The sequence below is a fragment of the Danio rerio genome, chromosome 23 (assembly GCF_049306965.1).
Source record: "Danio rerio strain Tuebingen ecotype United States chromosome 23, GRCz12tu, whole genome shotgun sequence".
Taxonomy (NCBI): Eukaryota; Metazoa; Chordata; class Actinopteri; order Cypriniformes; family Danionidae; genus Danio; species Danio rerio.
In genome coordinates this window covers 25,628,532-25,653,772 of record NC_133198.1, presented here as the reverse complement: position 1 = coordinate 25,653,772, position 25,241 = coordinate 25,628,532, and the positions used below count along the sequence as shown (strand labels likewise).

The 25,241-nt window shown below is 36.1% G+C and overlaps 1 protein-coding gene across 5 annotated transcripts in view; it reads right to left on the bottom strand.

The window, feature by feature from the left end:
- Nucleotides 1–24,506, bottom strand: part of rerea (arginine-glutamic acid dipeptide (RE) repeats a) — a 238,223-nt gene extending 213,717 nt beyond the window's left edge. For all 5 annotated transcript variants that reach the window (XM_073938963.1, XM_021469958.3, XM_073938965.1 and 2 more), the window contains exon 1: nucleotides 24,224–24,506. The gene's annotated coding sequence lies outside the window, so the exon portion shown is untranslated. The remainder of the gene's footprint in view (nucleotides 1–24,223) is intronic.
- Between the last annotated feature and the right edge of the window lie 735 nt (nucleotides 24,507–25,241).

The window sequence follows — 25,241 nt, the reverse complement described above, 5'->3', positions numbered from 1 at the left end:
TATTACAGCGACTATCTCGAGCACTAAATTTTGAGTAGACATCATCAATTTTATGGCTATTCAGTATAATAAAAACAGACAGAACAGCCAGCTCACTCACAAAAAAAATAAAAATAAAAATGCAGAATGACGACTGAAATCATTAGAGGCGCTCAAAGTGGCAGACGATTTTAAAATCAATCCATTTGCGCCCTACGTATTTATTTGCCATTTCAAGAGAGCCTCGTCTGCCCAGTCCAATCAAAGCTCCTCAATGCAAATGATGCAAAGAGAGAATAAAAAGAACACACTTGCTGGCACAAAAACCAGAGAGAGAGAGAGAGAGAGCTCCAGGGTAACGCTTCGATGATAAAAGAGAGAAAATCTTGTTTTGATAAGTGAATTACTGGCCTTCACTACATTTTCCTGCATTCTCGAACCAGTGGGTTCATTAAATGCATTGATATATCTGTCAACCTCATCCAAGCTGCCGTGCTCAGGACGAAGAAATGCAGTCACCTTTGCGAGGGCTGAATCTCTCAACAGCTCGAGGCAACAGATTTATTACAAATTGATCCATTAGATAGCGCTGCCGCGGTTTATTGTTTACGCTGTTTCTCTCTCGCCTGCTTGTCTTCACCAGAATAGCAGCATGTAATAAGGAGGAAAAACTACAGGTGTGAACTCATCGTCATGCACCACTCTACAGCAAACCAGAGTGAAGAAGAGTATCTGAGGAAAAAAAAAAGAATAAGTGCTGTCTAACCGACACCAATATGCTCTAAGCGGTGGTGCCGTGAAGAGGAAGTGGCCGTGGTGCAAGGGCAAATGAAGGGCGGAGGAGAGGAGAGAGGAGAAGAGTCTTAGCGGTGCTCTCTGATGAGTCAGGACTGATTAGAGAGCACAAAGACAGCAGACCAGCCCCTCCCTTCTCAAGCACATAATTCACACCTTCAGGTCCTCATGTTCCCCATTAAATCATCAAATTCATCTATATTGTGTGCAGGCTCTACAGTAAAAAAAAATCCAGTGATGGTTTGAGCAGTGCCAGCTTTTCTCACTTGTAAGTGGCTTTGGATAAAGGCATCAGCTAAATGAGTAAATGTGTACACTCTTAACGATTTTTGTAAATTAAACAGAAATTACCTGTAATATGAACTGAGTTTTATTGTAGGACAGTTATGCAGTATGTAACCGTATTTTTAAGCTGCAATTATGAATTACATATTGTGAATGTCACTGTATATTTACCAGTACAAAGATACAATGATGTAAATGTATATAGAGCAAGATAAATGGTGCTGTTAATGTAAATACAGTATTTTTACTGTAATTGTTTTAAAGTAAGTTACTGGTGAACTGCTGCCTGTATGTTACAGCAGATTCTACAGGAAATTGTTAATGATGTATGCTTTATATCCATATCTGAAAGGGTTAGGGACTACAGAATACATAAGAAGAGTCACTCGTTTGGTTTTAAATGGAGGAAAATGTAACAATTTGTCAATATGGCTGCTCTACTAAGCGATGCTCCGTCCCTTATGGTAAAAGAGCCAACCATCAATATGCTGACGATTCTCCAGGGGAGGTGTTTGGTCCCTAAATATGTGTTTTTATGACCGTTTCTGCAGCTTCATTATTTTGTACCCTCTGAGGTCAGCAAATGAGCTGGAATCTTGGTGAATGCTTGCTTCACAAATATGAGAAATATATCTATATGAAGCTTATCTACATCTGTTCTCTTTTGAAAATGTTCAAGAGTTTTGACTTCATTACACATTTTGTAACATCTGCAGTTCAACAATAATGTTCAACCAAGCACAGAGAACTGATTAGAAAATAAATAAATAAATGCTTTAAAAAAAAAAAAAAAAAAAAAAAAATATATATATATATATATATATATATATATATATATATATATATATATATATATATATATATATATATATATATATATATATATATATATATAAATTATTCACCTTTTTATTTGGTGGTTTGTTGTTTCAATTCTATTGTATATAGTTAAGTTGACATTATTTGTTTGTTTTATTATTATTTGTTTCTTTTTCTTCTTTGTCATAAAACTGTCATAATATCCATGAGTAAAAATAAAAAATAAATAAATAAGCCTTTTTGTTTGGCATCATTAGGTTCAGTCTTAACCTTTTACAGTCTATGGTCTTAACATTACTGTGTTTACTTGAACCAAGTCTAAATGCAACATTTTCGTATGTGATCCTGACCAATCAAACAAGAAAAAACTAAGCATTCGCACTAATGTTGCTTATAGATTTATTAAAATCTAAGATTCTATGATTTAGAAATAAATAAATAAACCCTTTTCCAAACCTAACATTCAGTTTAACACCCAGCTCTAGATGCAGGCGTCCCTTCTGACATGAAGATTAATCGAAGTCAAGAAATTCTAAGGAAAGCATTAAAGCAAATAGAGGGGGAAAAAAAGCTTTGGGCCTATAATGTTACAGTGATGATCTCTATTGGACTGATATGACCTGGACATGCAGCTGCACATATATTGTTTTCATCCATTACTGCCTATGGGAGAAGTCGATTGTGTATACAGCCTGGCTCAATAGTAAGGAGGAGGTCGGCCACAAGAATAACTGATGAATATTGATTATCTTTACCTTGAGGTGTCTGGGTGGAAATATAAACAAAGTGTGACTCCAACGTTACAAGCCAACACTCTCTATGTGCTGCACAAGGTACAGAAAAGCAATCCAGTAAGACTGCATTTTTTATGACTTAAAAATAAGCAATGGCTCTGGGTTTGTGTAAGAATTCTAACGTGTAATCAGTCACTATAAATACTCTACCATTCAAAAGACTGGAGTTAGTTGATTTTTATTCATGCCTCTGAAAAAAAAGCATGGCGATTCATTTCGTTTTGGTGACCCCAGGTTAATAAAAAAACTAAGCCAAAAAGAAAATGAATGAATGAATGAACAAATGAATGAATGAATGAATGAATGAATGAATGAATGAATGAATGATGAAAAAAGCATATTGTGCTTATCAAGGCTATTTTTTTCTTTATCAAAAATACATTAAAAATCATATTTTTATTTAATGCCATGTCAGACAAAAAGTCTGTTTTAAGAATACAACATTTAAAAAAAACACACAAGATACAAGTTTTAATGTTAATAAAATCCCATAATTTTCAACGTGATAAAAATTCACATTTTTTTTCCTAGTGACACTTTGCTAAATATCTTCTTGACCGAGTTCATTTTATAAAACAACCCTTCTGCAGTCATTAAAAGCCAGACAGTCCAGTAGAATGTGTTTTTTTTTTTGTATCAAAAATACAGTAAAAAAACTAAAACTGTAAAGCAGTAATACCAGGTGTTGCACCAATCAGGATTTTTGCAGCCGATACCAAGTACTGATTCCTTGTCATGGTGATCGGCCGATACAGATTCTAATGCTACAAGCTTTATCATGCATTAAGCCCATTTTCCCTCCAAGTATGAACCCTAAGAGAGGATCTCGCTTTAACTAAGAGAATAAATTAAGGATGCTGCATATAATACCTGAAACATATCTCTTATAACCAATTACATGTGAACATGTCATGGCCAGAGGGATCTTTACAGAAAATAATTCATCCAGTCATTTTACTTTGGCTTAGTCCCTTATTTATCCGGGGACGCCACAGTGGAATGAACAGCCGGAGAAAACAACATAACACAGATATAACAATTGGTAAGAAAAATTGCAAACAATGCAATTGGGAAACATTGCAATTGATAAAAGAAGAATTCAACATGTCTCAAACCAAGGAAAAGTTTGGAGAGAATATTTAATGCACACCTATAAATCTGATGCTTCTTTACTAAAAGGAAATAGGCCTAGTATAAACAAAAACAAAATGTTTTATTTATATAATAATTTCAGTCAGCTTTTAGTGAACTTGCAATATTGTCAAAAACACAGAACTTTTAGTTCTTACATGTGAAAAATCCTAAATACCTGCAAGACCATACAAATATATTGCTCAGCTCCAACCACTGACAGCTGTCTCTCAATGAGAGAGAGGGGGATTTGACTCGAGATATCTTTGCTGCTCTATTCATTTAACCTAAGAAATGTAATGCTTAGAACATCACTGTGCCTCAAGATCTGTTTTTTTACTCATCCACTCTTGTCGCCATGATTTCTGGGTATTTTAACTAATTTTTGGGGATCACGGAGCTGGTATAAAGCTCACTATACTTATTCTTTTTTCAGCAAAGATGCATTAATAAATGACTAACATCAGAGATACACTACAGCTATTGGACCACATACATTCTATTTCAATTCTATTATAACATATTTATTAATGCATTTTGCATGCCACTGGACAAGTGCAGAAAATGCTTGATGCTGATCTCTGATTCTAAAATCACACTGATTCAGTTAATCCTCTCATATTTTTATAATCCTATACACCACATCTTAAACACAATTCTCAAAATCAGAAATCAATAGCCAACTAAATGATCATTAAAATGCATCTCCATTGACAAAACAAAAGGTTTTATGAACAACAACAATGGCAACAAAAATCAATGTATGCATTTATCAAGGCATTCTAAGGTTAAGACAATACAGAAGCTTCTGCCTTGCTAAACAAGTTGGTTCGATATTTAAAAGTGCTGGTTAATGGGCCAGCAGGATTATAAGGGACGTTACTGAAAGGCACATGTCAAACACAGTGCAGAAGCTGGGTCTCCTCCCCCGGCCAGTGCTAATGCATCAGAGAAAATTGTATGGCTTTGCTAATACATCGTCTCCCCTCCGCCTCTCTCATTCCACACACTAATGCACTTACAAATGGACAAACCAGACTGGAAACAGACTCAGAGTGTCAAAGAAAACAGTGACCGTCTATGTGTGTGCGCGGAGGTGTGTGCATAATTTGGCTTTCTCATCACTGTATCCTGAAAATAAGCATGATCAAAAGATAGTACATTATTTCCAGGGAGCTCGGCTCTAGGGCCCTATGCTTTTTTCAGATGTGGAAAATAAGAACAGAATCGCATAGTCTAGTCATAAAAACAGAATTAGTTGTGTGAAAAGAAAGGTAATGGAATTTAGCACATTACGGATAAATTCATCAAAAGTAGTGCCGTTGACCAAATTATAAACTGAATTTGAATATCAAATCAACAAAGAGACTTTTTAAATACGAGATCTGCCTGTTCTGCATGTTTCTGAATGAATGATACCTTTGCTTTACAACACATAATCAGATGTGTGTGCAATGCTCATGGTAAAAACATAAACTTTATTTCTAGAGTATAGGCTTCTGCCAGTATCAAATTTTCTTTTTGCGATTAATTGATAAAAAAGCTTTTATCATGATATACGGTATTATGATAAGCTGCAAAAAAAGTTTACTTTAACAGGTACGTTTATTCATTCTCGTTCGGCTTATTCCCTTATTTATTAGGGGGCACCACAACAGAATAAACCACCAACTATTATATGTTTTACTATCTTATGTTTTACGAGGCGAACGCCCTTCCAACCCAGCACTGGGAAACACCCATACATTCTCGCATTCACACACTTTCAAAGTTCAATTTAGGATAATTTAGTTAATCTGATTCACTTAGGCTACATTCACACTGCGAGGCTTAGTGCTCAAACCTGATTTTTTTTCAGATCAGATTTTTTTTGCATCACTGTTCACACTGCTGTAATAAATGCGGCCAGTGTCAGATTTGCAGAGTGAAAAGATAGTTCTAAACTGTCCCGCATGCGCAAAAGTACTGTTACGGACAGCACAAAAGGTTTAATTATACACACAATGTGTGTACTGCATGAAGTAAGCACGCTGTCATAATATGCTTAATTTGATTATTGCCCTTTTCACAGATAAAAGTGTTGTATTTCATGAACTGCAAAGGGTTGTTCTGCTACTACTAATGGCCCAGCTGGGACTCAAACCAGTGACCTTCTTGCTGTGAGGCGACAGTGCAAACCACTAAGCCACCATGCCACTCTTAACAGGCATAATAATCAAAAAATACTTGTGCATAAAGTATAAGTGTATTGCTTTATTGTACATACAGGTTCAGAGTAAATAAATGTTTTAAACAAATTAACTTGCAAAAGGTTGATGGCGTTTTATAGGTATTACTTTACTGTAATGTAAATGTTAGGTAATGCTTTAAAACCAACAGTGAGAAACAGCCAAATAGCTATATTTTAACATTAACAAAAAATACAATTAAATTTTATTTGTTATGAATAGGGGCAGACAGAATCAGCAGACAATTTTAGCTATTTCTGCAGAATGATTTTGGGAGTATCGTAACTAAAAATTTAATATGTGAAATAAAAAAAATAACTTTTTAACTTTTATTTAATGTTTGCAATGCAAATCCAATTAGATCCACTTATTTGGTAAACAAAGCAAGTCTCTCATATAATACATCTACTAAAAGACATAAAATATTACTTTACAAACTGTATTGTAAATAAATCATATGAATATTTTAATTTTAGACAACAATTTTACTGAAATTACACAAGTTTACACACAATTACTTAAGTAAATAAGTAGACTCAATGATGGGCTAAACATCTGCGGAAATCTCCACGCGCAGACTCTGTGTAGGCCTAGTTATGAACTAATAAAATTAACTATTAGCTATTGATTTTATTGCGTTATTAGGCATCAACTAAAAAAATTAACATTGAAGGTGCAGTATAGGTGATCTGCCAAAAAGGCTAACGGGTTAGCTGAATATCTTTGAAACACAGTCCCCCCCCTGCCATCCAAAGCCACGCCTCCTAAAAAGATGACAGCAGACAGCCCACTAGTTCATGTCATTCGCCAGTTAGAAGACATTACAGCATTTTATAATACTGCAATACTAAACAAAAAACTGTATAATATCTAGCATGTTTTCAGTTGCACGCATGTACATGCAAATTGCGGATCTGCGCCAGCAGAAATGCGTCGTGGTACAAATCTACATTTGTTGACAGACAATTTGGGCTACTTATCAGAATTATGAGAAATGTTGGCCCAACAATATTTAATTGGATGAAATTTTTTTTGTTGTATGCCTTACCCACAATATAAAAATACATATAAATACATTTAGATTATTTACTTTAATCATAACTATTGGAATGTGAAGAGACTTTTATCCAGCACTGCACCTTCAAGACTGAAACTTAAAATCAAATTATTCAATTTAATCGATTACAAAAAATACTTTATTAAATTTGTAGTAATTGACAGGTAATTTTTTTCTGTAATCATTAGTTATTGTATTTTTTTGGTAAAATAACATTTAATTCATTTTTTTTTTCATTCAGAATATAGTACAGTAGCTGCAAATTTTTATAATTTTTATCGTTTTTTATCATTTGCATCATATCAAACATTTTGTTTTCTATCATCCATTTCATTTGTTTTGTAGTGCTTTTACTAGTTATGTTTTGTAGTTCAATTGTCAGGCGTTTGACGAAAAACAAATGAAATTGGCTTCAATTTTTGATGCAAGTGGGAAACATGCCGACTATGCCGAGCAACAGACATTATGAAGTGCCTTGACTCTGAAGTGATTTTGTCGCAAAGGCATGAACAAAAAGTTGGTAGAGGTAGCCTGTTGCTTAAGAATAGTATTTGCATGCATAGTGCATAAAATTAACTGCGGTCGAACTTGTCACAAAATTAAAAACGAAACGCCTTGTTGTGTGAAACGCCTGAGAAAATATCATTGAACGATGATGCCATGACATTATTTAAACTATGTATTATAACATCCAAAACGGGGACATTCAAAATGCCAGTGGTGTAGTGGTTAGAGCATCGACATGTCTACGCAGTGCTCACGACGGCCTGAGTAGGATTTCAACCTCGAGGTCCTATGCTGATCCTCCCCCTCTTTCTGCTCTTCACGCTTACCTGTCAATACTCTCTACTGTCCTATCCATTAAAGGTGAAAACCAGGAAAAATATTATTACAAAAGCAACTCATGTAAACACCTTAATCTTTTTATTGTTTTACTCAGATTAAGGCAAATAATTTCATTTCTAATGCTCATATAAACATAGTGAGTCAGTGATGAGTGAGTGAATTATTAAAATGAAGCCCAGAAAGAAAGAATCACAGAAAATTCAAACAAGAAAAATGTATGGTATTCAGAAAAAAAAAACAGAATTCAAATGTAAAAAGCACATTTCATATGGGCCTTCAGCTCAATGCAGCTGCAGGAACGAGTCAATAAAGCGCCGGCATGCAGAGACCGTGTTTGTGCAATGTTCATTCCATGTCATTACAGCAGCCAATCTTTTACCTAATCAGCACTGTGACTTCTCAGCCAGCAGGGACGGGCCAACACGGCTCCTACAAGATGCCATCTTATTTTCCACCCTTTCTACTGACAGCAGCCAAGTGGTTCGCTCTTAAAACAGTCTGTTAATTGCTCCCCGCACCCCTTTCCCTGCTCTCAGTGCACGTCATGGAAGCCTTTGGTAAGTCTTTGGTACTTTCATTTCCAAACATCTGCTTCGGCTTTGCTTTAAAAATCATCAGTGTCTCTGCTTCTTTCCCAATTCCACAGGATGACTCCCATTGCACACACAGTTGTGTCTGATCTGGGAGGACATCTTGGAGCAATCTGGAGAAGGGTCCCATAAGTCTTGAGCATGTTACGTTAAACTGCTTGCTGGTGTCTGGTCCCTGCTACATGGCGAAACACACAGCCGCAGCATAACACACTCAGCATTACAAAGGCAAAATGTCACCGCTTGACTGCTTTTGACTCTTGACCCTTTTTATGCCATTATAAACCACCGACTTCAACTGTAAGCTTTTCATAACTGTGTGAATACTAAAAGAACTGGCCTGTGAGACGTCAATATATCTAAAGGATAACATGCAGACAGCTGGTCGTTTAGTAGAATAAACCCTGATGGTGTGATCAGGACCTCAATGTGAAGCAGATGGATTTTATGTCACTCTGAAGGGCTTCATTTTGGTCAGATGACTTTAGGTTATCCCAATAATTACATGGATACTTAATTACAATTCAAAGTAGATATTAAATAAATGAAAATTAAATAATAAAGTAAAATAAAAATAAAACCTTTCCTAATAATAACAATAATAATTATTACTTCTAGTGTTATCAAGATACTGAATTTTCGGGACCAATTGGTACAGAAATTTTTTAAATGTACATTTCGTGCAAACAGATACAATTAAGTGGACACTGGAGTGTTTTAAAGCCACGAAGATCAGTTGGTCTGTCTATGAGCTGACATACAAACGACCCGCTGATGAATCGACTGATCTTCGTGGATTTAAAACACTCCTGTGTCCCTGTATCTGTGTTTTCACTCGGTAGACAGCGGTTGATATGATGACCTTCATGGCAAATCACAGTCACTTCTGTTGAGCATGTGAACACAATGGCAAATCAGAAGCGTTTAAGAACGCGCTCAAACGTTAGCAGGATATAGACGTTTTTTAAACTTCTAGTACTGTAATTCATTTAAACTGACATGGTTACTGCTCCAAAATAATTTAAATATTTCTCAAAATAAAAAAGATTTTGTTCAAAAGAGAAAAAAGATTTTGTTTTTACCCAGACATTTAAAAAGAACGTATTTTAGAACAGTAATCACAATACCGTGAAATCGTGATACTTTTATCCAAGGTTATCATATATATATATATATATTTATATATATATATATATATATATATATATATATATATGTATGTGTGTGTGTGTGTGTGTTTGTGTGTGTGTGTGTGTGTGTGTGTGTGTGTGTGTGTGTGTGTGTGTGTGAGAGAGAGTGTGTGTGTGTGTGTGTGTGTGTGTGTGTGTGTGTGTGTGTGTGTGTGTGTGTGAGAGAGAGTGTGTGTGTGTGTGTGTGTGTGTGTGTGTGTGTGTGTGTGTGTGTGTGTGTGTGTCAAGTTAATTTTTCATCTACTTACTGATTGATAGGCTGATTTGTTGAGGTAAAACACAAGTGGAATGATTAAATATTAATATATTTATTTTTTGTTTGCATAAACTGCTACATTGACATATATTAACAGTTATTTCTCCCTCTACATTTCTGCATTGTCCCTCATTCAGCAGTCTTCACATTTTTAACCAATATTTTCTATTTTCTTTTTATGCCTATAACCAGACCCTTCAAACTACTCCAGAGACCAGTGTAATAAAGATACACAACATCTCCACTCACTGACTGTGCGATGATCAAATATCTATTACATTTGCAGAAATGATTAGACTACAAAAAAATGTATCTGCAGCTACACAGTTTGCAGCACAACCGCAGCATGTCTTACTGCTTGTTTTCCTCTCCTCTTAGACGCTACAAAAAAAAAAAATGATGTACACTACATTTGCATGACTCTCTCGAAAACTGTCAACACACACAAGGAAATCAGCCCCTGCTCAAGACACACAGAGCCTCTGGATGTCAGAGAGGAAGAAAGAAGGGCCTGTCTCATTTCTGCCAGGCTGCCCTGAGTGTCAGCCTAATATCTTAAAACAACAGATGCAGAAAGCACTGCTGCAGCCAATTACCCGCTTTTGGCATTTGTGCTACACAAACATCCACACGCAAGCACGCACACACACGAGTGCGCAACAGAAAACATCTTTTGAGAAGAATGAAAGAGCTGGATTGTTATGCGTGCTGTCAATGTGTGTTGTCAGACTGTTAAATTTAATGAGTACACAGAATTTGAATGGGCCATCAAGAGCTCTTCACAAAGAGCATGACAGCATTGTCCAGGGCATCAGACCTTTCAAGGAGGAATCATGGATTTCCAACAAACAAGGGTGATTTGCAGTCACGCTGTCTTTGCAAATCAAAGCAGACCTTACAGTTGAACAACAGCAGCATAAAGAATGACCTACTTGGCCACGTAGATGGCAGCCATCGGTAACAGACTACAAAGAGGAGGTGAGATTGATGACCAGCAAGGTAAAAGGTAAATTAGGCTGAAGACATCTCTTTACATGAGAAACTAACTTTCAGCTTAATGTCATGAAGAAATACTTGGTATAGTACAAGGGATTGTTTACCTAAAAAAGATGCATTAATTACCTGTTTATCTGAAACAGCCTGTTTGAGTTTCTTTCTTCTGTTAAACACAAAGGAAAATATACTGAAGGATGCTGGGGGAAAACAGCCATTCACATAGCATTTTTTATAAATGCCAATGGCTGTTTTTAATACAACATTCTTCAGAATATCTTGTTTCAGGTTTTAAGTTCAGAACCACTTGAGTGTGAGTAAATCATGAGTAAATGTTCATTTTTGGTTATTGCACTATAGAGTCATTGCATACTGACAGGGTATAAACTTAACACTCATCAAGTGCCAAATGTGACTGGCATGAAAGAGTTACCCGCCAGTTGGCTAATTAACTTTTTATATTAAATCTAGCAATGACTGAGATTGAAATATGGTTTAGAATGATTACTAAAACTTAAAGACTGCATGTTATATCATCTGAGTACTGAGATTTCTTTTGTTTTGTTTTTCTGACATGATAACAGTGTTTAGATCTAAATTTACATTAAGCATGATGACTATAAATATAAATGATAAACATCTTTTTATCCACACCCACAAACGATAATAAAAAATATATATTTGGAGTTTTATCTTTGAATAGTTCATTTGGCATTACCTCCTGCAACCAGCAGATGTCCTCAGTGTGCTAATACCCTGATCTGACCAGTGAATCTTTATTTTAAAATGTATTAGTAATATTATCAAACTAATTTTACAACCGTAGACAGTGTAATGAAATTAAAAGCAAACTATTTTCCACTGCATTTTTCAAAGGAGGGAACACAAAGCCTATGAAACTCTGGATACCAGAGCTACTTTTATACTTCAATTTGCTAGCCTGGCTTGCATAACTAGGCCTGTCACAATAAGGGGGATTTGTTGTGCGATATATTGTCACAGAAATTGTTGCAATAAGCGATATTATTGTCATTTTGAGATCGATTTATGCTCCTGATTATGCAATAATTATAAAACAGCATAATAATGCAAATAGCCAAAACACTTTAAAATACTTTGCATTCCTAAGGTTATTTCAATTCTGTAATTTGATGTTAAAAAAGGTAGATTTCCTATTATATTTACTATTAAATGTCCTATTGGGTAAATGTCCAATTCTAAACGTTGACACCTGGGAGGTAGAAAGTTAATGTCATTATAAAATGGCTTTAACATTATTTGTGAATTTGTAAATATATATATTGCAATGGCAAAAAATTGAGGTCCTCTTCAAGTTTTGCACGATAAGTCAATATATTGATTGTTGTGACAGGCCTATGCATAACTATGTATTTTTTTAATTTTTAAAGCCAACTGTTTTTAGATGGTGATTATCTTTAAATAATCATTGAAAAGAAGGTTTAACATGAAGCGGCAAGCTGTTCCATAACATTGTCGTCTGCAGCTACAAACAGCATGAGCCCTTTAGGTTTCAATTGATTCTGACTGTCAGCCTTTTATTGGTTATTAGCAAAGTAAAAAAAATGATAAAAGTGATATTGTTTCTCTACATCTTTATTGTTATAATAATCTAAACTTTGCTTTTCTTTCTGAAGACAAAATTGATAAAAACAAATTAATTTAAAAATCATTCTGAAAATCTGTCCTATTTTTTATTCTATTAATACATTATAATAGATACTCTATAACAGTTCTAATAATAAAACTTGAATTTTACAACTCTATATTAATTATATTTAGTTATCTTGTTTGGTGTGTGAACAGGCCTCAAGATCGGTTACCAAGAAAGGATCCACATGAGCTCCATCTCTTCAAGTGCAGTATATGACTAAGACAAATATAATACACATTGAAAATACAATATCAAACATCTTACCAAGTTTGCAACAAGAATGGTTTGAAATTAACCTGCTGTAAACAAAAGATAACTAAATATGATAGTGTATAAAGGTGATAAAAGTGTGCAAACTGGTATTATTGTGTTTTGAAACATTACTTTTAAAACCAGCACATTAAGACGCAATGTACAAAAATGGGCCCCATTTTTGGAAGATTTAGAAGCAGAAATGTGAAGCTTATAAAATATAGACAAGCATTTACAATGGTCTATTAAAATTGTGTATTAATAACAGCTGCGAGCAGTTCAAAACATTGTTTTACAGTTTTATTTGAAGGTTTATGATGTTTGCATCATCATGGCAACACGGTGTAAAATCTGACAACTTCACACAAAAAAGGACAGCAAGTAATCGTTTTTCCACACAAATCACATTAACAGTCATCATAACATCTTTTATTACACCTTATTAAAATAGACATCTTGGCGAGGCACAAAAGCTCTCAACTAAGCGTATATGATCCCTGACTATTCCTTTAACTGATAGCAATCCTTTTAAAACAAAAGAGGCTAAGACTGGTTTTCTAATATCAGACTTAATTTAAAGCGAAAAGATTTCAGTAAAAAATGAAAATCTAGCTCATCTTTTGCCTCCGTTGTTTCTCCCTGTACCAAATGTCACAGCACTATCACACATATCCGAGTGTGTGCTGTGCTGCACGCCAGGTTGGTCAACTATCTGACACGAATCAAGGCTGGGATCAAACGGAGCAGTGTGTCAGAGTGATGGAGCATTATGTAAATGCTGCCTCTCCCTGCCTAAATATTGACAAATCAGCTCGGAGAAGCAAGGCAGTGAGAGCACACCAGCATCCACATGGGATCTCCCCTCCAGTCGCCTGACTGACACTTCATAGGAAATGTCTTCCATTTACAACCCATTATTTACTGCTCTCCCCATGATTGCTTCACACTGGCCCTGGCAGCAGCTGCCCCAAATTGCCCTCTTGGGTGGATGCTGAGCACACTCTTGCTCAAAAGATGGATTCGCGCCATGCCAAAAAAAACTAACCAGATTATACTACTGTTTTCACCAATTCCCGGATTGCAGCCTCTGTCCTGAAAGACTAGGAGAATCTGGGATTGCACAAGACAGCTTGATCTGAATAATGCAGCGAGGATTCTCATATCACTGCTGATGTTCAGCACTTAACTGTGCTAGTAAAGGAAAATCAATTATCCTTTAAAGGGTCACGAAACACCAAAACACATTTTTTGAGCTGTTGACAGTCGTATGTGTCTCATGCTGCTTAAAAAACTGTTAGGGCACATATATTTCACTAAAAAGTGAAAATTGGTTGTTTTGACGTTATTTCGAGCAAATTCGTACTTCCAGTTTGAAACGAATTTTTGAAGCTGCATCACAGCTATGAGATCTTAGCGTGTATTCCAGTGTGTAGACTGGACCTCTGTACCTGGGAGTGCCTTATTACGTCTCTGAGTGTGCTGCATTAATGCATGAGTAAGACTTGGTTTAAACCAATCAGCACGCTCTATTGTGCAACTTCATTAATATTTATTAATGTTACAGTGTTCAGACGGCAGTGAGACGCCACATTGTGTTGACAAAACAAGTGTGCAGTGTTGCTTTTAAAATTTGCTGCAGTGAAGCTTTTGTTTTCATTTTCTCTCTATGAGAGCACAGCTGGACTTGCGTGTGGAAATGGGAAATGCGGTGGGTTTTTTTTTTTCTCTCATTCGCTGTGCGGTAACAAACATGGCATGAAAAACACACGCTTCCAGCAATTCCTCGAATCAAATATCTCGTTTGTCACGAGGAGCATGAATGAATTCCCTGAATGAAAGAGCCAAACTGCAGTTAAAGTCCACCATTTAATAATTTGTCAAATATTTCGATTACTGATGTCCATGTGAACACAATCACTGTTTTTCTCCCATGTGTGTGTGTGTGTGCGTTTTGACTCTTTGAAAATCAGCATGCGCCCAAATCAACACTCCTATTTTTATGCAATTTTTTTTACAGACCCTCCCTCTTTTGCTTCTCCGACACTCCTCCCTAAACAGGACACTCCCACTTTCCCGACTTTTTCCAAAGTAGAGGTGGTAAAACACCCTGCTGAAACAAGGGGGTTTCATGGCCCATTAAAGAATGCTAACTATTTTTGTGTCTTTATGAATGGACAATGATGTTTCTTACAAGTCAGAAGTTATGCTGTCTGTCACTGTAAATGTTCAAGCTTGTTAATGTCAGGTCAACAACATTAACTTAGTCTGTTAATGGTCTAGTGGTTAAGTGCATCTAAGTATAGCACCATGGTGCTCACGGTGATCCGAGTTCAATTCCTGGCCTGAGGTCCTTTGCAACCCTTCCCCTCTCTCTGCTCCCAATACTCACTATCTGTAACCTCCACTATCCTGTCCAAATTAAAGGTGACCGCTTCTTGAAGGTTACTGCTCCTTTGTTGCATTATTTTTAACTCTGCAGTTAAAGACTTTGAATAATTATTAGAAATATAAAGTTACTGTTATCTAATGTGTAGGACTGTCACAATTACTAATATATTAATATATCATTAGAAAAAATTTTATTGTTTTCCTCTGGGTGCTCCGGTCTCCCCCACAAGTCCAAAGATATGCTTTATAGGTGAACTGGGTAGGCTCAATTGTCTGAGATGTGCATGTGTGTGAATGGAAGTGTATGGGTGTTTCCCAGTGAAGGGTTGCAGCTGGAAGGGCATCCACTGCGTAAAGGATATGCTGATAAGTTTCCGGTTCATTTCCCTGTGGCGACCTCAGGTTAATAAAGTGACTAAGCCGAAAAGAAAATGAATAAATGAAAATATTATATTACATTAAAAAAAATTTTTCACAGGATTAAATTACATTTTATTACAATTAATTTATTTTATTACATAATAAATATCAAACTATATACTTTTCATTGCATTAATTTAAATCATAACACAATTATGCAAAATGACAACTATATTAGATAATAGGGCTGTGTGATTAATCGAAATCAAACCGCAATCGCAAATTAAAGTGTTGTGATAAGCTAAATCGCAAGAGGCTGCAATATGAAATATATATATTTATTATTTAATTTCCCCCATCCCAGAGCAAATGAGTGACTGCTGCCTGTGTGTGATAGTCTTGTTAGCCAATTAAGTAAGCACACTTTAATTCTGCCCAATTAGAATTGCGCAACAGAACTATGCGGAGAGCCCACAATAAAAAAAAAAAGAAAACAAAGAGGAAATTGCTATTATATGCTATTATATCCTATTATAATGTATTATATTACATTACATTATACTACATTACATTATATAATATATTATAAAATGCATTAAATTATATTGGGTTCATTTTAATTGTATTTTGACACCCAAAATAAGGGAAAATTATACTATATTATTAAATAATAATAATAAAAATAATAATAATAATAATAATAAGTCATATATATGGTCATATTATACTATACAAGGGCAGCACGGTGGCGCAGTGGGTAAGAAAGTCACTGGTTCGAGCCCCGGCTGGATCAGTTGACATTTCTGTGTGGAGCTCTAAGCTGAAAAGAAAATGAATGAATTATACTATATATTTAGAGCATTATTAATTTCAAAGTAGACAAGGCGGCCCTATTTTTATTAACAAACTTATTATTAAATTAACAACTTACTAAAGTATTTTAAAAAATAACCTTCAACAAACTAAAAAGTGACCTGAACAAAACCAAATTATATCACAATCAGGTCAACCAACACAATCTCACGGCAATTCGTAACTTTTTCATTTAGTGGCTAATTCGTATGAATTCGTACGATCTAATTCGTACAATTTAGTACGATTTGCTTATCCCCCAATGACGGTTGGGGTTAGAGGTGGGGTCAGGTGCCACGCCTCCTTTTTAAAATCGTACCATTTCGTACGACTGAACTCGTACGAATACATACGAATTAGCCACTAAACTGGCAAAACGTAAAATACTTACGTTTTCTCGTGAGATCAGGCTGGGTCAACTCACATAGTGAACAGGCACTGTGCGTCATATTTATCCACATTCAGCAGTAAAAAACAAATCCAAAAGTGACCCAACACCATCATACATCTACACTGTTATGGAAAATGATGAAAATGACAGGCACTCCGAATGCAACATATTCAACAAACAAGTTATAAAAGGTGTGATGAACTGCCTTTGCGATGGGAAGTCTGTGCTGCGCTTTAACCTGTTTTCAAAAGCCGAGCCAGGCCTATATGTACAGCAAATACAATAGGCCGTCGCCTTCAGGGGTGAAAAATGAGCACAGCTGTGAGTCAGTGTGACACTGATTTTGTTCAACAGTTTACATAGCTGCTCTGTGATACCCTTGAGAGTCCTCTCATGCCCTTTGGCCAGTGAAGAATGATTACTAATAGCTTTCTCCTACACTGTTAAGACTCCCACACACTCTCTTTTTTGTAGCATGACGCTGAAATAACAAGATCATCAGAGAATAACAAATTGAGAGTTATTCTATCCGCATCAGAGTCTCCGACAATAATGTGCCGCAACAAACAGAAACCTGTGGTGGTGTCGGTGTTAGGCATTGTTCATTATAAGGCATGATTGTGGCTGTAAGAGTTTTGTTAAACAGCGATATCAGCTCTGAGGTCTGTGGACGACTGAATGCTCATGTGATAATCCTAGACTGTTTGATTCTCTTTTACTTTCTCTCAGCCTGTTAGATAAGCACGTAACCCGAGGCAGATGGTGCTGAGAGTCGCTGTTATGGAGCAACTGTAAAGCTAAGCCATTGTGCTTAAGATAAGTCTATTTGTGAAGAGAATGTCACTTAATGTTGCAAGTCTGCAAAACACTGCTCAGTTGCATCTGTAGTGCACTATAGGACTATAAACAATAGTTTAGATAATAAGTATGGGCTTAGTAATAAGGATTTGTTCAGCTGAGACAGTTGCCCCATAATAAAAGATGCTTTTTTTTTTTTAGCTACATACAGTTAAAGTCAGAATTATTAGCCCCCCTTTAACAGAGCAAGGAAATGTTCACTGTATGTCTGATAATATTTTTTCTTCTGGAATAAGTCTTAATTTTTTTTATTTTGGCTAGAATAAAAGCAGTTTTTAATTTTTTAAAAAACATTTTAAGGTCAAAACTATTAGCCTCTTTAAGCTTTTTTTTTTGATAGTCAACAGAACAAACCATCATTATACAATAACTTGCCTAATTACCCTATCCTGCCTAGTTAACCTAATTAACCTAGTTAAGCCTTTGTTTAGAAATGCGATGAAAAAAATCTCTACGTTAAAAAGAAATTGGGGAAATTCTGACTTCAACTGTAATAATTAATACCTGTGTCACAGCCATGAGTTTTGTGCTAATGAATGATTGTCAAACTATTTTATTGTTTATTTTGCTCACTTGCAGGATAAGCCTGATTGTTTTAATGTTATACTTAACAATTTTGTGATTAAGCCCTGATTAATATGGGGCCTAAGCCGAAAAGAAAATGAATTAATGGATATTATACTATATTATAGTATATAATATAACATATTATTAGTATTAGTATTATTATATAAAAAATACATTAAAGGGGAATTGAATAAGCTAAATTGGCCGTAGTGTAATTGGAAGAGTGTATGAGGGTTTCCAAGTGTTGGGTTACAGCTGGAAAGGCATTCGCTGCATAAAACATAGGCTGGATAAGTTGGTGGTTCATTCCGCTGTGACAACCCCTGATAAATAAAAGGAATAAGCGGAAAATAAAATAAATGAATGAATACCAGTAATTATAATATTTTTATTCTTACTATTGGCAGTGCTAGCAAATATGCAAAAATACTTTTTTTCTTGCAACAATAACCTGGAAGTTCTTAAACTCTAATGCAAATGAAAAATAATCCATAAAAACAATCAACAATACAATGCAACACAATCTTACTGATGGTTTAATTAAGAACATAAGTCTATTTTTGGTAAAACCTTGTGTGTTAATCAGCAAGAACAGATCATTTCAGACAGAGACAAACCAGCTCAAAACTAGCTATGGGACGATAACCGTTTTCAAGGTATACCACGATTTGGAAAAGTCAAGCTTTTAAAATCACCAAAACTTTCCGCTGTACCAATCCTGTGGTATACATAAGGTTTTTTTTTTTTTTTTTTTTTTTTTGAGTTTTAAGACAAAGGTATCTCCAGCAAAAAAGATCCAAAGATGCCATTTTAAATTGTAAAAAAATCTGTGTTTTAGAAACTAATGAAGACAGCAGAAGTCAATGATTCATTTGAATGTTTCTTAAAATAAAATATATTGTTCAAAGAAGGAAAAAGTTGTTGTTTTTTACCCACACATTTAAAGAGAATATATTTTACAGCAGTAATCACAATACTGTCAAACAGTGATCTTTTTATCCAAGGTCAGTCAGATACAGTCAGAATCTTATACCGGACAAGCCTACAACAATCCCATACACAATACTGAAACCCAAACATTTAAATTAGCAAAGCATTTCAAAATCCATTTACAACCCAGCACTGGCACCAAAATGGCAAATGACTGTTCTGTAAACTGGTCTGAAACACTCTCACACTGGCCTCACTCCAGCAGACCATCTTTAGTGAGCCCTGACAAGCTATGTATATTAACAAGTCAAGGAGCATGAAATAACAGTTTTACACATTAACTCATTTTAGCAAAACAGAACAGCTTGTCTGAGTGCCGTGCAAGAGATTATCAAACACATTGGAGAAAAATGACCATGAACAAAAAATAAATAAATAGATACACTTCTGCCTCCTCCAATCACAAGCTGTTGAGAGTGCCATTTGGTCTTAGTGCAACACTGTGGCAGGTGGCCGTACAATTCAGCCTGTGTTTACTGCATGCTGAATGGACAAGAAAACAATGCCACAATTATGATCTTATTCAGTATATTTCAAATGAAGTGTGACGAGCCGGCTCTAGTTCTGCATCCTGGAATAACAAATCGTGCCACAGTTCACCTAAATCGAATTAGGTGTCCTAATGAAAACCAGCCGCATCAATAAAAACATTTGTTACTTTTCAAGAGCAAGCAAACACAAGGGTGTAATGGTGCACCTCACAACCTGGGCCTCACATTTGATTAATTAGCTTGGTTTATTGATTTTCAAAGTGTAAGCTGGATAATTTAATGTTTAAGCACTATTTGGCTCTAATAGGCAGGGCCAGATGGAATCTGCGGAAGTTTTTTGCTATATTTCTGCAGAGAATTTTTGTAAAAATCTGCGAATTTCTATGTGAAATAAAAAATAATATCTTTTAAACTTTTATTTAATGTTTAAATTGCAAATCCAATTAGATGTACTTTATTTGGTAAACAAAGCAAGTCTCTCATTTAATATCTCAACTAAAAGACTGAAAATATTACTGGACAAACTGCATTGTGCATAAATCAGATGTACATTTTCATATTTGTCAATAATATTACTGAAATTAATTTAAAAACTGAATAAATATAGATTTACACACATTTACTCATGTAAATAAACAGAATTAATGATGGGCTAAAAATCTGCAGAAATCTGCAGAAATCTGCAGAACTCTGCGCGTGCAGATTCCATGTGGGCCTACTAATAGGTATATAATACACCAAACTACGTTTACATTATAGGGAAAAGTGGCCTAAATATAGTCTTTTATTGCTCACCTCTAGTGTTTCTTATGACATTCTGAATAGCAAAAAGCACATGGAGATTTTTTTTCAATTTCGATTTGTGTCACTTTCATATGTGGTATCAGGTGTTTTGCAGTTGTCCCATTTGATGCGACTTCTGCATAATTTTTGATAGATAGTCATCATCTTTCTGCACTGGCATGTACTATAAACTAAATCGTACTAAATCTTCCTTCTTGGCGACTGCCTCATTAACCCTTTAATGAGTAGCATCTGACCACTAAAATGTTAGGTTTATTTTGAGATCAGCTGCTAAATTCAAATCTGCTTTTCCATGATGGCTGGTACTGCTGCAGAGAAAGATGCAGATCAGGGTTTTCAATCACAACATTTATCTTAGGCATCAGAAAATTAAATGCACATTAGTACTAGCCAAACAAACCATTTATAGCTTGAAAAATACAGCAATTATAATCATATTAAACACTTTGATGTTGTGCCTTATTCAAATTATATATACACACACACTAGAAAGTTTACACTCTGTGTATCGTTCTTTTTAGCGAATGTTGGTCAGTTTAAGGCCACGCTCAGTTTAAACAGAAAATCTGATAATTGACATATTTAAAACAGTTTGGAGAGTTAACAGTGTGAATGTTGCCTTGCATGCAGTTCTACTACTACTATTGCAACTACTTCAACGCAAATGCTGATTTTTAAAGTGCATATACATTTATTTCATAATGAATGATTGTTTATATCATATAAAAGTTTCTTCATAATAAATAGCTAACTGTGTGTTCACACCAAAAGCGGCGAGAGCGTCAAAATAGTCGGAAGTCATTTATTTTCAATGGGAGCTGGCGGCGAGGAGCGGCATGTTGCATCGACGCCGAGAGTTGAAATCAAGTCAACTATGCTAATGAGCTGTGACGCAATTCAGCAGCAACCAGTCGAAATGTGGACCCCCACCGCTTGACAGGAGTCCAGAAAACACAGTTCTGTGAACTTTGGTTCAGACCACAGTTGTTTCCAAGGGTTTGATTATTACTGGATTTCCAACTACGATGTTTTCTTACAGTAGAGCTGCACGATTCTGGCTAAAATGAGAATCACATTTTTTTTTTTTTTTTTTTTGCCTTAAATTAAGATCACGATTTTCTCACGATTCTGTAGATGTAAAATAAAGGTTAATATGAGTGCGCTATTTTTATTGTTATTCTCAAACATGTGGTAAAACAGCAATAGGCTTTGTGTAGCTGTACTGTTGGTTAAAATGCTAAACTTTGTATAGACTTGGAATGGTGGACTTGAACAGACTTTAGATTTGTCCTGGTCATTAATGCTGATAATAGTTCTGATGTTGAATTATTGTGTTTGAGACATATGCTTACAATCTGTAATTTTCTGCTTAAAATCTGTCACTGACGTGATTTTCATGAATACAGAAGACTGGATGGGTGGTTTTGCATTTCGGCGGGTTTGGATACTTCTGGGGCTGGAATCAGTCAGCTACATCTGGCAACACTGTGTGAGCTTTCGGCTTCATTTTCACTACTAAGAGCGTTCACTTCCCGCGCGGCTCCCAAACGATCACTCTGTGCCACAAACTGAAGTTATTTGAAGTTAAACTCTATTACCTGTAATTCACAGCCTATGCAGGTTCTTTTCACTAAAGTAGACTGATTCAGAGGCGCGTGCGCCCCCGCCCTCTCTGTGGTAACAGCTTACGGTCAGCTCATGTCACGTGTCCGCATTTTGCGGTCGCGAATACCTTACATGAAGACAGAAATAAAATTTTTGGGGTGAGTTATATCTTATAAATAAATACAGTATGTGACTCTTTCAACACCATTTGGAGGTGTCCACGTTGCTGAACATTGTATGTAAAACAATGTGAAGATTTGTGCGGCCGCCATTGCTTCTCTACTAAACTTGAAATCATGATTGACAGAATCGTAGAAATGCTGGATTAAGATCGTCTAGGGGTCGAATCGAGATTGCGATCTTTTTACGATTAATTGTGCAGCTCTATCTTACAGGGATATACATTTTTTTTAAAGTTACTGGCAGGTTGATGTGCATTAATGTTATGTTTCTTTAAAAAGCAGGAATCTCATGCTAAATAACGACAATATTGCAAAACAATATTGAATATTTTAGACATATGGACCCATATGGAGTAAAGTAAAGCCACACCACATGCCACAGCTTGATCATTTTCACGCTAGAAAGCATGTTTTTATGCGGGAATGTAACTGATTTGCTACAATGGCTCCTTTACATATAAGATCAATGCAGCAAATTTTTACACTCTCGCTGGTGGAGCTGGGAAGGCAGACTTTGAGCGAACTTTGACGCTCTCGCCGCCTTTGGTGTGAACGCACAGTAAGAAATGTGTACATGAATATCAAATGCGCCAGGAAATCCTGTCAGACATATTGTGGCCGGGTATGTTTAAGCATTCTGCCTCTTATGGCCAAAACTTGTGCCATCATATCCTTGTTTTTTTTTTTTTTTTGTTTATTTAGATGTCTTCAGCTCATTTTGTTTTCACATTTTAAGCAGTTTGTCTGGAAGAAAATCAAGCCTTATTTATTTATTTTGATGGAGTCAGTCCACTAGTTTGGTGCAGGTTTTGCTGGCAGCGTTCACACTTATTCAAGTGAACAGCTCAATATTAATAGAGTCAAACCTACTAAATGTGAACAAACCACAAATCTTGTAGCATTTCTCTTATTCGTTTGGTTTTCGTAGTGTGCACAATTACTGTATTTACTAGCTGTGTTTATGAAATCTATGAAGTTGTGTGTTTGCAAACCTGCAAAATACAGGAAACAACACTCAACCACCTGTTTACATCTTCACGGTCAGTCTGTTTTGTGTCTTTATCTGCCCATCGCTTTTCAATCAAAGAGCACTATTATCTTGAAAGCTGCTTAGATAGCTAGTTCCACCAATAAACTACAGATACAAACTGCCAGCTTAACCATCATAACAAACACCATAAAAACAGTGGACTGATCTTTCAAAGCACATCTTTGGCTAACCAGACACAGGGCAAACATGGTGCGTCAATACTGTCACCTGACCTCTCAGGACACATTTGACAATAAAACAATGTGGTCAGACAACCACCCTTGATTTAGAAATCACGAGACAGGTGGGAACCCTCAGAATCTCGCAATGACACAATCTCGACAGATCAGTGTAATTAGGACAAGTGCAATTAAGTGAAGGAGATACATGCGTGCCTGTGCGCGCGCACAAGTTTCCAACAAAGCGCTCGTGACTCGGGTGCAAGACATAATAAAACACGAGCCAAACTATCAAGTTCAATCCTGTCCGAACTCTCTTATAACCTTGCTGACCGGGTTCACTGCCCTTCCGATGACTTGATGTGGCGGTGTTATGATTAAATCAGCACATGAATAATAAAGAGATATATCTTTGTCAAACGCTATGATCGTTGACACACACAGTGATGATGAGGATGGTGAAGAAGATGATGCTGCTGCTAGCCTGCTAGCTAATGTCTCCTGTATTAATAAAGCATAACACCTCCTGAACGGCAGCTTACAACGGCTGTAATTAACACAGAAAGCAAATTGCAACAGCCATGAGCTAACCAGATCATCTTCCGTACACCCGAGAAGACGGTCAAAGGCGGAACTTACCTGAAATCCTTCTCTACAACATCAGAGATTTTGTGTTTTGAGATGTTGTAACTGAGCAGCAGCGGTTAGCGGATGAGAGTCAAGTGCCGCTTCAAGTGTTTTGGAGTCGTTTTACACCCTTAGCACAACGATATTAATGATATGGCTGTCACTCATCAATATTTATGGTGGTGAGGAGTGTTGGTAACGGGTCAGTGTTGGGACACAGTGTTGTCTTTCTCTCTCTCTCTCTCTCTTTCTCTTCTTGCTCTGTCTTTCTGTAAGAAAGAACCCCCCCTCACTTGAAAGCCGCTCTTCCTGAGAGGAGACTAGTGTGCGCGTAAACGCTCTGCCCACTTTGCAGTGTCGCACACTGTGATTGGTTGACCGCTTGCAGAGCATAAGACGCGGGCCAATCATATTGCTCATTTTGTGATTTAAAAACGCGCGTGTGTATGTGTGTGAGACTGAGAGCATTTCTCTGTGTGGATGGACAAACATTGTTATCATGATGGTATTGATAGACAGTTTATTCACACCTGCTATTTTTTGTTTCTTTAAAATGTTTTTTTTAACTTATTTAGGCACACAGTGATTCCTTCCATAATTCAGTCTGCAGCTTTGGGGGCTGTTCACAACATATTTGGCATTCATTTGTATTTTCTAAGTTTTTTGTTTTGTTTGTTGTCATGTTTTTTTAATTAGCCTACCTTCCATGCATTGTGAAATACAGCACTAAGTGAATGAAAGCATCGAGCTGAGGGTTTAATCTGAAAGTGCACCGTGTTTAAAACTATTGATTCTTTAACAAAATCGAATAAGTCGAATAAATTAATCTTGCTGGGTTCAGATCTTTTGCCTGAGCATGACGATGTAAAACGTCACCAAACATGTACTACCAGATCCGGTAAAACGTGAACGTGCCTTTCCTCTTCAGATACTAGCGGAGCATGGGAGATCATGCAACTGATCGTGACACGAAGATGACGATCACTTACAGATGGAGATTTGGCTACGGGGAATAAAGGGTTATTGTTCA